Source organism: Bos javanicus, chromosome 11 (genome assembly GCF_032452875.1).
Source record: "Bos javanicus breed banteng chromosome 11, ARS-OSU_banteng_1.0, whole genome shotgun sequence".
Classification (NCBI taxonomy): Eukaryota; Metazoa; Chordata; class Mammalia; order Artiodactyla; family Bovidae; genus Bos; species Bos javanicus.
The window spans coordinates 36,897,492-36,911,556 of record NC_083878.1 but is presented as its reverse complement, the minus strand read 5'-3'; the positions used below and the strand labels follow the sequence as shown (position 1 = coordinate 36,911,556).

General features: G+C 38.6%; 1 long non-coding RNA gene across 2 annotated transcripts in view; it reads left to right on the top strand.

Annotated features, from left to right (window-relative positions):
• Positions 1-14,065, top strand: part of LOC133257015 (uncharacterized) — a 135,023-nt gene that overhangs the window by 93,721 nt on the left and 27,237 nt on the right. Inside the window, exon 1 of one of the 2 annotated variants that reach the window (XR_009739369.1) lies at positions 8,731-8,971. The exons of the other annotated variant lie outside the window; for it this stretch is intronic. This is a non-coding gene — a long non-coding RNA (uncharacterized LOC133257015). Of the gene's footprint in view, positions 1-8,730; positions 8,972-14,065 lie in introns of those variants that run through there. 2 annotated transcript variants of the gene reach the window in all.

Genomic DNA, 14,065 nt, shown 5'->3' with positions numbered 1-14,065 from the left:
AGAAGATTCCTTTTTGAATTGAATTCTGCTGTATATTGGACTATGCATATGCATATATTTTGTAACCCAGCCTCAGTCTTAGTATGTGTTTACATTTACCTTGAAAGATATGGGACAGCAGAGGTTTGTTGAGGTAGGATCACAGGAATCATTGTACAGAAACGAGCTTAAGTCCTAAGAGGAAGAAAAGTAAATGAAAAGAAGTTTGATACATAGTGGGCTTCCCTGATAGCTCAGTTGGTAAAGAATCCACCTGCAGTGCAGGAGACTCCAGTTCAATTCCTGGGTCGGGGAGATTCCTGGAGAAGGGAAAGGCTACCCACTCCAGTATTCTGGCCTGGAGAATTCAATGGACTGTACAGTACATGGGGTTGCACAGAGTTGGACAGGACTGAGCAACTTTCACTTTCTTTCACTTTCATTACCTAGACACCTGAGTGTGGATCTTGTTGATAAAAAGACGGGAATGTGTGTGAGTATATGGTTATGTGTATGTGTACTCAGGGAGTCAAGGAGAAGATGAATAAATATGTATGAGGCGAGTGGGTTGAAATCAAAAGCAGGGAATTAACAATAAGCGAACTCCTGCTTGGGAGCCCAGTATTTGCTCTGCACTGAATTAAGTGCCTCATACTCATCTATTAACTTAGGTTGTATCCTAACTATTATAAACTATGGTTGGGAGCATAGGCCTTGGCAGACATCGGTGTTTGAATTCTGATTCCATTATCAAGTAGCTGGTTCAGTTGAGCGAATGTTCTGACTTCTCTGAGCCTCAGTTTCTTCACAGAATAGGGAAAGAATAACAAGGTTTTGTGAAGTTTTTTGCAAATTTTCCAACAAACTGTGGAAAATTCTTCAAGAGATGGGAATACCAAACCATCTGACCTGCCTCCTGAGAAATCTGTATGCAGGTCAAGAAACAACAGTTCGAACTGGACATGGAAAAACAGACTGGTTCCAAATCGGGAAAAGAGTACACTAAGGCTGTATATTGTCACCCTGCTTATTTAACTTCTATGCAGAGTACATCATGCGAAACGCTGGGCTGGATGGAGCACAAGCTGGAATCAAGATTGCCGGGAGAAATATCAATAACCTCAGATATGCAGATGACAGCACCCTTACAGCAAAAAGCGAAAAAGAACTAAAGAGCCTCTTGATGAAAGTGAAAGAAGAGAGTGAAAAAGTTGACTTAAAACTCAACATTCAGAAAACTAAGATCAATGGCATCTGGTCCCATCACTTTATGGCAAATAGATGGGGAAACAATGGAAACGGTGAAAGACTTTATTTTTGGGGGCTCCAAAAGCACTGCAGATGGTCACTGTAGCCATGAAATTAAAAGATGCTTGCTCCTTGGAAGAAAAGCTATGACCAACCTAGACAGCATACTAAAAAGCAGAGACTTTACTTTGCCAACAAAGGTCCGTCTAGTCAAAGCTATGATTTTTCCAGTAGTCATGTAAGGATGTGAGAGTTGGACTCACATCAACTCATGGACCCATAAACAAAGCTGAGTGAGGAGGAATTCATGCTTTAGAACTGTGGTGTTGGAGAAGACTCTTGAGAGTCCCTTGGACTGCAAGATCAAACCAGTCAGTCCTAAAGGAAATCAGTCCTGAATATTCATTGGAAGGACTGATGCTGAAACCGAAACTCCAATACTTTGGCCACCTGATGCGAAGAACTGACTCATTGGCAAAGACCCTGATGCTGGGAAAGATTGAAGGAGGGAGGAGAAGGGGACAACAGAGGATGAGACGGTTGGATGACATCACTGACTTGATGGACATGAGTTTGAGTAGGCTCCAGGAGTTGGTGATGGACAGGGAAGCCTGGCATGCTGCAGTCCATGGGATTGCAAAGAGTTGGACATGAATGAGTGACTGAACTGACTTTTGAAGTGTAGATGATTTAACTCAGGAGCATGGAGAGGAGAGCCAAACATGTACTAAGTCCTCAGTTATTATTATTATTTTTATTGAGAAATTTGATCTGCATATGCCACCAGCTGTGTTAAGACTCAGTCAACTCTCATCATTCCATCTACTTTCTATTCCAGTCCTCACCAATCTCTTGAAGCACCTAAATCCCCTCACCGTCAGGGACAATCTCAATTGCTTGATAGGAAAAAAAAAGTTTTCTCAACTTTCTGTCTCTCCAAATAACATACTCACCTGCATTCATACAGGATGACAGTTGTTTGATTCTATTTTGAATCATATAGTATTAGTCTAAAATATAAATGTATTTATGTCAGTCTCTTTCCAGCTGTTAAGTAGTTCATGTATGTGAAGGTTTATTAAGGGGTATAAAAAAGATTGTTTAAAAAGAAATTGTGCCTTTTTTCTGGTGTGTTTCACTTTTTCTATTTCTATTCAGTGCTTACATTTCATTTAGTCTATGTTTTCCAGTTTCTCCATCTCTTCTTGCCTTTTTTTTTTTTTTTTGATGTTCTTTCTCAAGCCTTTATCAAGCACAGGTCTTTGTATACATATATATAGTGTATGTAACCTACTATATATATTTTAGAAAACTTATGAATTTTTGCCTAGCTAAAAAATCTATGACATTTTGATTCTACTTGTTTAACTTAGTATGAATAGAATGCTAGATTTCTAATTAAAAAAAAAACAGATATGCAACAAGCAACAAAGGTTTGCTATATAGCACAAGGAACTATAGTCAGTATCTTGTAATAACATATAATGGAAAATAATGTGAAAAGTAATATATGTGTATGTATATAACTGAATCACCTTGCTGTAAACCTGAAACATTGTAAGTCAACTATCTTTAATTATATATATATATATATATATATATATACACACACACACACACACACATACACATACATATATTGGAGAAGGCAGTGGCACCCCACTCCAGTACTCTTGCCTGGAAAATCCCATGGGCGGAGGAGCCTGGTAGGCTGCAGTCCATGGAGTCGCTAAGAGTCAGACACGACTGAGCGACTTCCCTTTCACTTTTCACTTTCATTGGAGAAGGAAATGGCAACCCACTCCAGTGTTCTTGCCTGGAGAATCCCAGGGACGGGGGAACCTGGTGGGCTGCCATCTATGGGGTCACACAGAGTTGGACACAGCTGAAGTAACTTAGCAGCAGCAGCATATAAAGAAAAAAAGGTATTCTGCCAACCAACAGGGAAGTCATAATCTATTTATGGATACAGGAAAAAATTCTGAACCACGATGATATTACATAACTCATAGTCACAAATTTTCAATTTCAGTACTGATAATAATACAATATTATAAAAATGTGCTCATCATTTATTATTGAAACATCCTCTGCAGGACACTGAAAAATAATATGGATTTTTATAATAACTATTGACATTTTTATGTAGAAAAAAGTACTGAAGTACTATTAGTTTTTTCTACCATCAACTAGTTAACCTGACCTAGCAGAGACACTTAAACCTCTCTGCTGTAGATTATCACTTTTAAAGAGAGATAGTCAGATTAGATTGTCCTTATGATCCATTCTAGCTGTAAAATACAGGATTCTGTTGGAAATTTTTTGTCTGAAATCAATGAACACACGTGGAGCTTTCTCATTTGTGTTAGGTAATTTGGACACTTGTCAGCGAAGAAGAATTCAAAGTGGTATACTTAAATTGTGCGAGATAAAAATACCAGTGCTATTTGAGCTAGAGCACCATATGTGAGGAAACACAATAGGATGCAAATTGCTCATCCAAAATGTTATAGATGCAGAAAATTGTCAACACTTTTTTTCGAACCATAGGAAAATGCCAAAAATAACGAAGGTGCGGTTGTATAACCTGATGGGAGCTGAGGCTCAGGAAGCTCCTGCTGCTTCTCAGTTCTTTCTTCAGTGATGGGATACAGGTGAGGATCTCAAGAAGACGGCAAATAAACAAAGCTATCTCTAATTTTATTTATTGTTTTAAAGGTAGGTTTTTTTCTTTGCCTCATTTACATTTGTTGTAAGGATTAAATTACAAAATACATGCAGATAACTTATCCTCATAAGTAAAGTGAAAAAAATATGAAAGTGTTAGTTGCTCAGTCGTGTCTATTTGCAACCCCATAGACTGTAACCCTCCAGGTTCCTCTGTCCTTGGGATTCTCCAGGCAAGAATACTGGAGTAGGTTGCCGTTCCCTTCTTCAGGGGATCTTCCCGACCCAAGTCCTGCATTGCAGGCCAGTTCTTTACTGTCTGAGCCACCAGGGAGCATACATTAAAAACTGGCTGTTAGTATTCTTCCTATTTTTATAGTTAATAGGATAGAAAATTCATGAAGTACATGCATTACATTGTCTTTATTTCATTACCTTAGACTATAAGACCTTTATTAAGCCAAAATACACATTAATTAATTTGAGGGCAATGGGAATGAGAAATGTTAGTGTTAGTTTTGTTTATCTTTGAGGATGGATAAGTTTGGATGAATTACAGATATGAAGTGAAGCGCTCAGTTGTGTCCGACTCTTTGTGACCCCATGGACTATACAGTCCATGGAATTCTCCAGGCTAGAATAGTGGAGTGGTAGCCTTTCCCTTCTCCAGATATGAAAGGGACTGTTAATTTCCCTCTGGTCCAAGTTCAAAGTCAATTGATTATATAACAAGTAAGAAGTGTTGTGTCTCTTAAAAAGTAAAGATGTCTAGTATAAATCATATAGATCACTCCAATATAAGTGACCCTGGATGTATTCATGAGTATGGATTTATTCATGTAGATGTATAATTTAAAACCTTAATTTTATGAAATTTCTTGAAATAACTAAAACAATTACAGCCTGGGTTACTCAAAATCATTGTTAGAAATCAATAATTAGGTAATTCACCTGACTGAAGGAAGAAGACTATATTTTATAAATTTGAAGGGTTCTATAACTTCATAATTCAAGATTCATTTTTAAATAATCCAACTGTGGTCATTCATATAGAAACTGTGTAGCCAAGGATGAATGAAAGGCTAGTCTTGGGTGGCTAAAATAGTAGAGGGCCATTTTGGTACTGTTTTAAGTAGAGTGATCACGTAGCTAAGATTTGTGAATAGTTGTGGACATATAGGCAACTTCACAGGTGACTCAGTGTAAAGAATCTGCTTGCCAACTCGGGAGATGCAAGAGACGTAGGTTCGATCCTTGGGTCCAGATGATCCCCTGGAATAGGAAATGGCACCCCACTCCAGTGTTCTTGCCTGGAAAACTCCATGGACAGAGAAGCCCAGCAGGCTGCAGTCCATAGGATCACAGAGTTAGACATGACTGACATGCATGCATGCACACACACACACCACACACACACCCTGGCATAGAACCTCTTAAGGAAGGAACAATGCAAAATGAAACATGGTTGGGTGTTACCATTATCAAAAAGTTAGAAATCACTAGTCTAAGCTGTCATTTTGATGGTTTTCTGTTTTCATCTAGCTGCTTTTTAAGGCTATTTCCCTTTGTCTATTTGAAGACTTTCAGAGATACAGTCATTTTCCTTGCATGTTATTACCACATCTTACCTAATTATTGAGCTATCCAATATATATTGAGCTCCTTGTATATTCTGGCCTGTTCTCATAGGACCATGAGATTTTAGTCTATTCATGTGAGATTCTCAGCACCTAGAAAAGTACCTTGCAAACAATACACCCTATGAGCAAGCTTGCCCCAGAAAAATTCTTCGTTATATAATACAAACTGTACATTACCTTTCATTTTCAAGTGTTTTATAGATACAGATTATAATTGCCCAACAAATTCCTTAGAGAATCTTGACATTTTAAAAATGGTAATTAAAATCACCTTTAAATTTAAAAGTTTTTTAAAACTGAAGTATAGTTGATTTACAATGTTTAAAACTACTTATTAAGCTAAGCAACTTATATTCTTCAACTCCTGCCCATAAAAAAATCTATCTTTGATCCTTTGGATGACACAAATTGCTATTCTCTGTGTTTTCCCTGGGGTAAAGAACGAATATTTATTGAACTTCAGAGTTAGTAGACCTGAGTTTAAATCCTAGCTCTGTGATTAAAGCCCTATGGTTCTGGGTAAGTTATTTAAATTCTTTGAGGTTTAGATTTTGAATATGCCTCTTATTAATCTTTAAAAAATAAATGGATAAGAAAAGATCCTGAAAGATTAGGGATAAAAGCTTTTCTCTTGTAGGATTGTTATGTTAAATAAGATATGCATAAGGCATCTGGCACAAAGTGGGTGCTCAGTAAGTATGATTTCCCACCACTATTCTCCATCTTTACCCCTTGTGGAAGATTACCCAGCTAGACAATGATACAGCTGGGATTTGGTTTCAGATCAGTCTCTTTTTTTATACTACATTGCCTCTACATCTAGTTTCTCTACCTCTTCCTTTAAACCACAGCAGTAAAAATTGAACATAAGACTCTAAAAAAGGTTTTCCTAATGTCATTATGGTATTATGAGAGTAGGTAAAAATAACTGGGAAGGGTAAAAATTGGCCAGTGTTTTAGAAGTGGAAGCCTCCCAGACAGGAAGCTGCGCTTGGGGAGGAGACCAGGATAACCACTCAGTGGTGGGGGAAGGGGAGTGAAAAGTGGACGTTTCCACTATCAACATGTAAAATGTCACCATACACAGTGCGTTCTGGCAAGTGTGCAGCAGCTAGAGCTGATGTTTCGGTTCCGTGGTTGGTAAAGCAGACCATAACAATCCAAGAATAAGCACACAATCACAGATCACCACCACTCCATGTAAACTCATGACTTTACGTGGCGCCACAATTTCAGACTATGCCAATGAACTGCTAAACAATAGTAATCATTTTTATATGGATGGATGGTCTATCTTATAGACCTATGACAGATTAAAAACTACTTTCCTTCTGTACCAAAAGTGAAGAGTTAGGGGCTAACTTAAAGCTTCCATTTTTTAAAAAATGAAGGTAGGATATACCTAAAAGAAATCACAGTTGAGGTTGTAAATAGGAAACTCACTTTAAAAACACTTTTTAATTAATAAGGGTTAGTTTAGTTTACCTCAAATACCTCCTTCAGTTCAGTATATACAGGCAAAGTCATGCCCGACTCTTTGTGAGCTCATGGACTGTAGCCCTCCAGGCTGCTCTGGCAAGAATATTCTCCAGGCAAGAATACTGGAGTGGATTGCCATTCCCTTCTCCTAGACCTGTATCATTCCTTTCAAAGTGGTATGGGGGTGGGGGAAAGTTGGTATGGCAAATGACCATTTCACAAGTCATCACTCTTAAACTATTATTCCAACATATCCTTTTCCCCTTATGTAACTATAATGGTATTATATGCTTCAAGCTGTATTTAATTATTTCAGTATTTATAAGATTTGCAGGAGTTTGGGAACTTAACCATGTTTTTATCCTCTTATAGTAAGCCTGGGAGCAAACTATTTACCTATTTATCTGATTTAAGCTTTCTCTCTGCTTCTTTTCTTTCTTCCTTCCTTTCCTCCTTTCCTTCCTTCCTTCCTTTCTCTGCCAACCTCTGAGGCTTTAATAATGGGTTGTAAGATTCAGGAAAAGAAATTTCACTGTATTTTAAGAGAAAGTAGGCAGCATTGCAAAAAATTTTTTTGCCAGGTAGAGAATAGATATGGGAAATATCACAGTCTTTACTTAATATTTGGACAATGGCTACTCAAGCCCATGAGGACTGCAGGGAAGACTTTTGAGCCATTGTTGAAGGAAATGAATTACCACAATGAACAAGGGCCTGGGCTTCCTTGTTGGAAACCAAGATTGGTCAAGAGTAACCTTTCTGAGCCTCTGTGCCTTTGTCTGTACACTCAGATACTAACACCTACCCTACATGCTGCCACAGGGTTAAAGGCACATTTATACATGAAAGACCTTTGTTGAGCTTTTCTTTATTAAGTGTATCAGTTGGGCCATGCTGCTGCTGCTGCTAAGTTGCTTCAGTCGTGTCCGACTCTGCGCGACCCCATAGACGGAAGCCCACCAGGCTCCCCCATCCCTGGGATTCTCTAGGCAAGAACACTGGAGTGGGTTGCCATTTCCTGCTCCAATGCATGAAAGTGAAAAGTGAAAGTGAAGTCGCTCAGTCGTGTCCGACTCTTAGCGACTCCATGGACTGCAGCCTATCAGGCTCCTCCATCCATGGGATTTTCCAGGCAAGAGTACTGGAGTGGGTTGCCATTGCCTTCTCCATAGTGGGGTCTTAACCTCACCCTCTTGGGGTTAGTTTCAAAGGATGAAGCAGCTCCCTGTGTGTTAAGTACAATTTGTCTCAGCATGTTCTTTGGCAGCAGCCTCAGCTTAACTTTTGCTTGTTTATATTTTAGGCACTGTTTGTTTGTTGAGCCTGCTATTAATCCTCTATTTAAGCTATATTTTATCTGTGTGAGAATATTGGGCTGAGAAGCTCATACACAAGGTAATCTGCTCCAAACTCCTATTTCTCCCTCTACAGACAGGCCAGAATAGTACAAAAGACAGGACCAAATAATTACCTTTAGACATTTATTTTAACTGGAATATGAGTTAATTAGATTGGATGAGAACAGAAAGTCTCCCTTGTGGGAAAAGAGAATGATTCTAAGTATGTTATTTCCCTAGTGAGTGGCTGAGGTTACATAAAATAAAATATAGAGAAGCTATGTAATTTTATCTTGGATATACTTCATGGGGTTATATCCCAAACTTTATTTTCTTCCTGTCATTTTCTCTTCATATATAGTAATGTGAGACTTGTGATTTTTTTTTCTTATGGTGACTCTCTTTAAACTTTTTATTTTAACCTTCTCTAAGAATTTTTTATACTTTTTTACGTAGATCTATTACACTTTTTTTTCCCCCGAACTGAATACAAGTGGGACTGAAATTCTACTTCCTATTTTTAATATTCTCTTTCCTCTCATTCAGTATTTGAAGGAATATAGCACAGTGGTTACATACTGTGTCCTGGAATTGAACCATCTCTTAGCAACATGACTTTGAGTAAGTTTTATTTTTCTGAACCTTAATTTCCTCATAGTAAAGTGGTAATAATGGCCCTCCCTGCTTTCCTCATAGTGTTTTTGTGACACTAAAATTAGACCATCTGTAATATACTATCTGCCATGTGGTTGATGCTCAGACACTAGTTATCTATTAGCATTACCATCAGGATATAAACGCCTCCAGAGTTGAAACTGTCTCATCTTCCCCCTACCCCCAGGCACAGTACTTGGCATCTGGCAGATTCTAAGTAGATGCTCCTGAATGAGCAGCCAAAAAGTCCATAAGTTTTATGTAGTCCCTGCTCTTTCTCTTCCAGTCACTGGTTTCTCCCTGCTTCTGTAATCCTCTTAGTTATGGGTATCAGAGGCTGGACTCTTGGAGTATCCAAGACCTTCATATTTTTGGAGGTATAGTTGATATAAAATACTATATAAGTTTTAGGTGTACAACATAGTGATTCACAATTTTTAAAGGTTGTATTTGATGTATAGCTTTTATAAAATGTTGTTTATATTCCCTGTGTTGTATAATATACGCTTGTAGCTTACTTATTTTATACATAGTGGTTTGTACCTCTTAACCTCCTGCCACTATCTTTCCCCTCCCCACTTCCCTGTCCTCACTGTTAATCACTGGTTTGTTCTCTATAGCTATGCGTCTGATTTTCTTTGTTGTTATACTCACTAGTTTATTTTTCTGATTACACGTTTAAGTGATAACATACAGTATTTGTCTTTCTCTGTCTGACTTATTTCACTAAGCATAATACCCTCCGGGTTCATCCATGTTATTGCAGATGGCAAAATTTCATTCTCTAATGGTTGAGGGGTGTGTGTGTGTGTGTGTGTGTGTGTGTGTGTGTAGCATCTATGTTATCCATCTATTGATGGACACTTTGGTTTGCTTACATATTTTGGCTATTGTAAATAATACTGCTTGAACATTGGGGTGCATGTATCTTTTTGAATTAGTGTTTTTGTTTATTTTGCAGAGAGACCTTTGTGTTTGATTGAGCAAGAAAGGTTTTTTGTTTTAATCAGACCATATATTTTTCCTTGGGTGTTATTTCAGCTGTCTCTTAGCTTTGGACTTCACACTCTCAGGAGGAATGAATCTTTGTCTTAGCACTGGCTCCATGTGCCTCACAGCCCCACAGTTTTGATCCTTTGGTCTAAATAGTGTATTCTTTTACCACAAACCATCTTCATTTCTGCTTTACTCTGTTTTGTGGATGTAGTTATACTTATGTGGTTATACTCCTCTTCCTTTGGGGAGAAGGAATTTATTTTCACCTTTGTCTGTGGGTTAGAAGGAAACTGTTGCTGCATTTCTGGCACCCCACGCTCCACTTGCTTTCATTGCCCTGGAGAACAAACTTGCTCAGCAGACTGTCAGGACAGGACCTTGACCGGGAAAGTTTTACTAGAGGGCGGGTTCACTGGATTAAAGGTCCGTGCTCGGGGTGGCACCTGCCCCTGCCCTCTCTTGTACTTCCTGTCTCCAGGAATTGGACCAACGAGACACGGTCGGTCTTAGCTGGCCTGGCCACCACAACCCTCCGTCTTCTACCTGTAGCTGGATGGACCTGACGCAGCAGTCATCCATGACCATGCAGCTATCTGGAGAGCACACAGAATTCAAGGGAGAGGGCATTGGAAGTAAGAGGGCTGACTTTGGCTTCCTGCTCTAAATGATTTTCTGTGATCCAGCTTTTACTTGTAATCCACTTTTAGGTCCTTGTCCAGTTAATAAAATCAGTATTTTGTTTGCTCTTTGGCTGTGGTTTCTTGGCTGCATGCTCCTTCAGCAGAGAATTGCAGAAATGAGACCAAAGCCACATGCAAAACCAAATTGTCAACACCATTCTCCATCCAGTACAGCCTACTTCGCAGAACCCTTTTAGACAGCATTGTAAGGATCTTTTTCTCAACTGGGTCTTTTTACAGCACTGAGGTACATAGCCTGTTCTAATCCCTTCCCATTCATGTTGTTGACAAAGGAGAGAGTGCTGTCCTGGGGTTATGGGGACGGCTGAACACATGACCCTGGACACGGGACAGGACACATGAGACTGGCAGCAGTTTATTAGCCACATACGCTGGACTTTGCGCCATGCAGGACCGATGGGAACAGAGTGGACAACCAGAGGCTGTGGGAGGCAGGCCTTCAGTGTCAAAAGAATGAGATCGCCCCTGGTTTCCACTGGAGGATGAGGCTGGCTGGTTTGAATAATTTTGCAGGCTGGCAGGGAACTGAAACTTGTTACTCAGGGATAAGCAAGAAGTGCATCTGGTCTCTTGTAAGGAGGGTTGTTTTTCTACATGACCCTTTTCCTGGGAGCAGACTAGCAAAGAGAACTTAAGATTTATAGGCTATTTGAGACCCTCCTGATTTCATCAGATGTCAAGGAAGCACATAACATTGGGCCTTAATTCTAGGATTTACACCACAAAGACTATAGTACTATAACATTACTAATTACCTCAGAATTTCACTCTAGATGTGTGTTTGTAAATATCTTGTTTCCTATTGAAATTGTGAGCTACTCAGGGACAATCAGCATTTCAAAAACAGTTCAGGTTATGATTTGGGGAAAAAAAAATTTGCATTAAAATGGTCTTTTGTCACATCTCAAAGTGCTATTTTCAAATTTAGTCACACAAATACCATTTAATACACCCAAGCTTTGTCTTTAGCATGGTTAGATTTTTTTAATGTAGCAAAACTTAGTAGTGAGGGACTTGCTGTGTAGAACTTAGACTTGTTTCTGTTAAGAGTTTGAACTCAGTCTGGCAACAATGCCCACATATACACAGATTACTGAATTAAAGACATGTGATATGCCATGGATTGACAGCTCTAATCATTTAGTTACCCACGTTTGCTGACATTTCAGAAAAGTTAATGGGTTTTTTCCCACTCTCTTTTCAAACAATGGGCGAAACAATAAAATGAATGGGACATTAACATTCTTTTAAAAATCAGAGTTAAGCTACAGCCTAAACACCAGAATGCTGATGTCTCAAATGTATTATTCAGACAGCATATTGTAGGCATGAATGGGGCCCATTAAGAGGTCTTATTGTTGCTAAATTGAAGTAGATTGGTTTGAAGAAGGGAATGTAAGGACGTCATAGACAGATTGGAAGAATTTATAGTATATTCCCTCAACTTTCTAAAAACATCCAATATTAAATCAAATATTAATTTTATTCATCTCAATTTAGGTCCATTAAACTAATTTTATTTTCTATGATTATGAAAGTATTTATTAAAGTTTATACAACCTAAGTGCAAATTCTTCCCCTTTTAGTTATGATATACAATTAGACAAATGACTGGAAGTTTCAACATTTAATTGATTTTTATATTGTCAAATCCATGATGTCTCTGAGATAGAACATCTTTTCTTATATTTCTTACAAATAATCCTATTGAGATCCATCACAGTACAAACAAAATATTATTAAAGAAGCTACTGATTTCACTTTAACGTGAAAACTTAAAACTGAACTCCTTTAATTAAAAAGAGATTTCCATTGCTAAACTCTGTTGGCATAGAAATTTCTACCCAGAGATTAAACACTACTTTTAGAGATTAAGTGCTAATTCAGTTTTTAAAGCATTAGAATTTAATTCTAGAAACTTTCTGGTGAAATCACTGCTTATCAGTCCAAATTAGGTATTAGGAATTTAATGCATACATTTTTAAATGGATGTTTTCATATTATAAAAGGAATGCATACTTATTCTAGAAAAATTTGATGGACATATATATAAATCAAAATCTTACAAGCTGGAGTCAACCACTGTCCAGTTTCAGTGGATTTGTTTCCATTTTCCCCCATCAATCTCGGGCTGTGCTGTCCAATGTGGCAGCCGCTAGCTGCATGTAACCTAGCCTCCCTGAGCCCCATTCTCTCTCTCTGCTCTTTAGCAAGGCATCCGGGTGCTGTTTGAATTCCCTCTTTCTGCTCCTGCAGTCTGGAAATCACCTGTAGGCAGAAATTGTGGCAGTTTTAGGACTGACTTCATTTGCTCCTCTTTTTCTCAAGGATCACAGTCGTATGCTGCCTCTTGTCCACTGTCTGACAACAGTTCGTCCAGTGTTCTGGTTGTTTACAAGGGAAGGTTAAGTCCATAGCTTTTGTCACTTTATTCTATGTGTCTATTACAATTGGCATATGTTTGGCTTATGTGAGGACTTTTAATAAAGGAATTTAACCTATTTTTTATATATTATCATGAATATATGGTGGCATGAGTGATAAAGAATCTGCCTGCCAGTGCAGGAGACATAGGAGTTTAATCCCTGGATCAGGAAGATCCCCTGGTGTAGGAAATGGCAACCCACCCCAGTGTTCTTGTTTGGAAAGTCCCATGGACAGAGAGCTAGGCATACTAAATCCATGGGGTTGCAAAGGGTCGGACATGACTGAGCACACACACACACGTCGTGAATATGCAGTCTTAAAACCGTCATCTTAGTTTAAGCCCTGGGAGGAATATTTCTTTTCTTATATTTAATTCAACAAGTACTATTAAGTGCTTACTATGGCCATTCATTATTGTAGATGCTGCAGATAAGGAGATAAAGTAGGGTACAAACTTACACAAATTCCTGCCTTAATGTAACTTACACTGTGGTGAAAGAAAATAAGTATTAATAAAATATGGAATAGTAATTAGTTAGATGGTAAAAAGCACTATGAAGATAGTAAAGAAGAGCATTAGATAAGGAGTTCGGGGAGTGAGTATTTGACAGTTTAGGGAAGGGAAGGGAAAGATTCACTGATAAAGTGACATTTACCCAGAGAGCAGAAGGAAGTGATGTCTGTGGATGTCTGGGAGAAGAACATTCAGTTCAGAGGAGACAGTAAGTAGAAAGACATGGGGGAAGAGGGTGCCTGGGCGTTCAAGGAACAGCACAGAATTCCGTATGGCTAGAGCAAGGAAACATGGGAGAGAGTAGCACGAGGTAAGGTCAGCCGAACAAGGCGAGGCTGGATTATTTAGGGCCCAGGAATGATTTTGGTTTTTACTGAGAGTAAAGTAGATTACTGTCAGAGAGTTTCGAGCTGAGAAGTGACA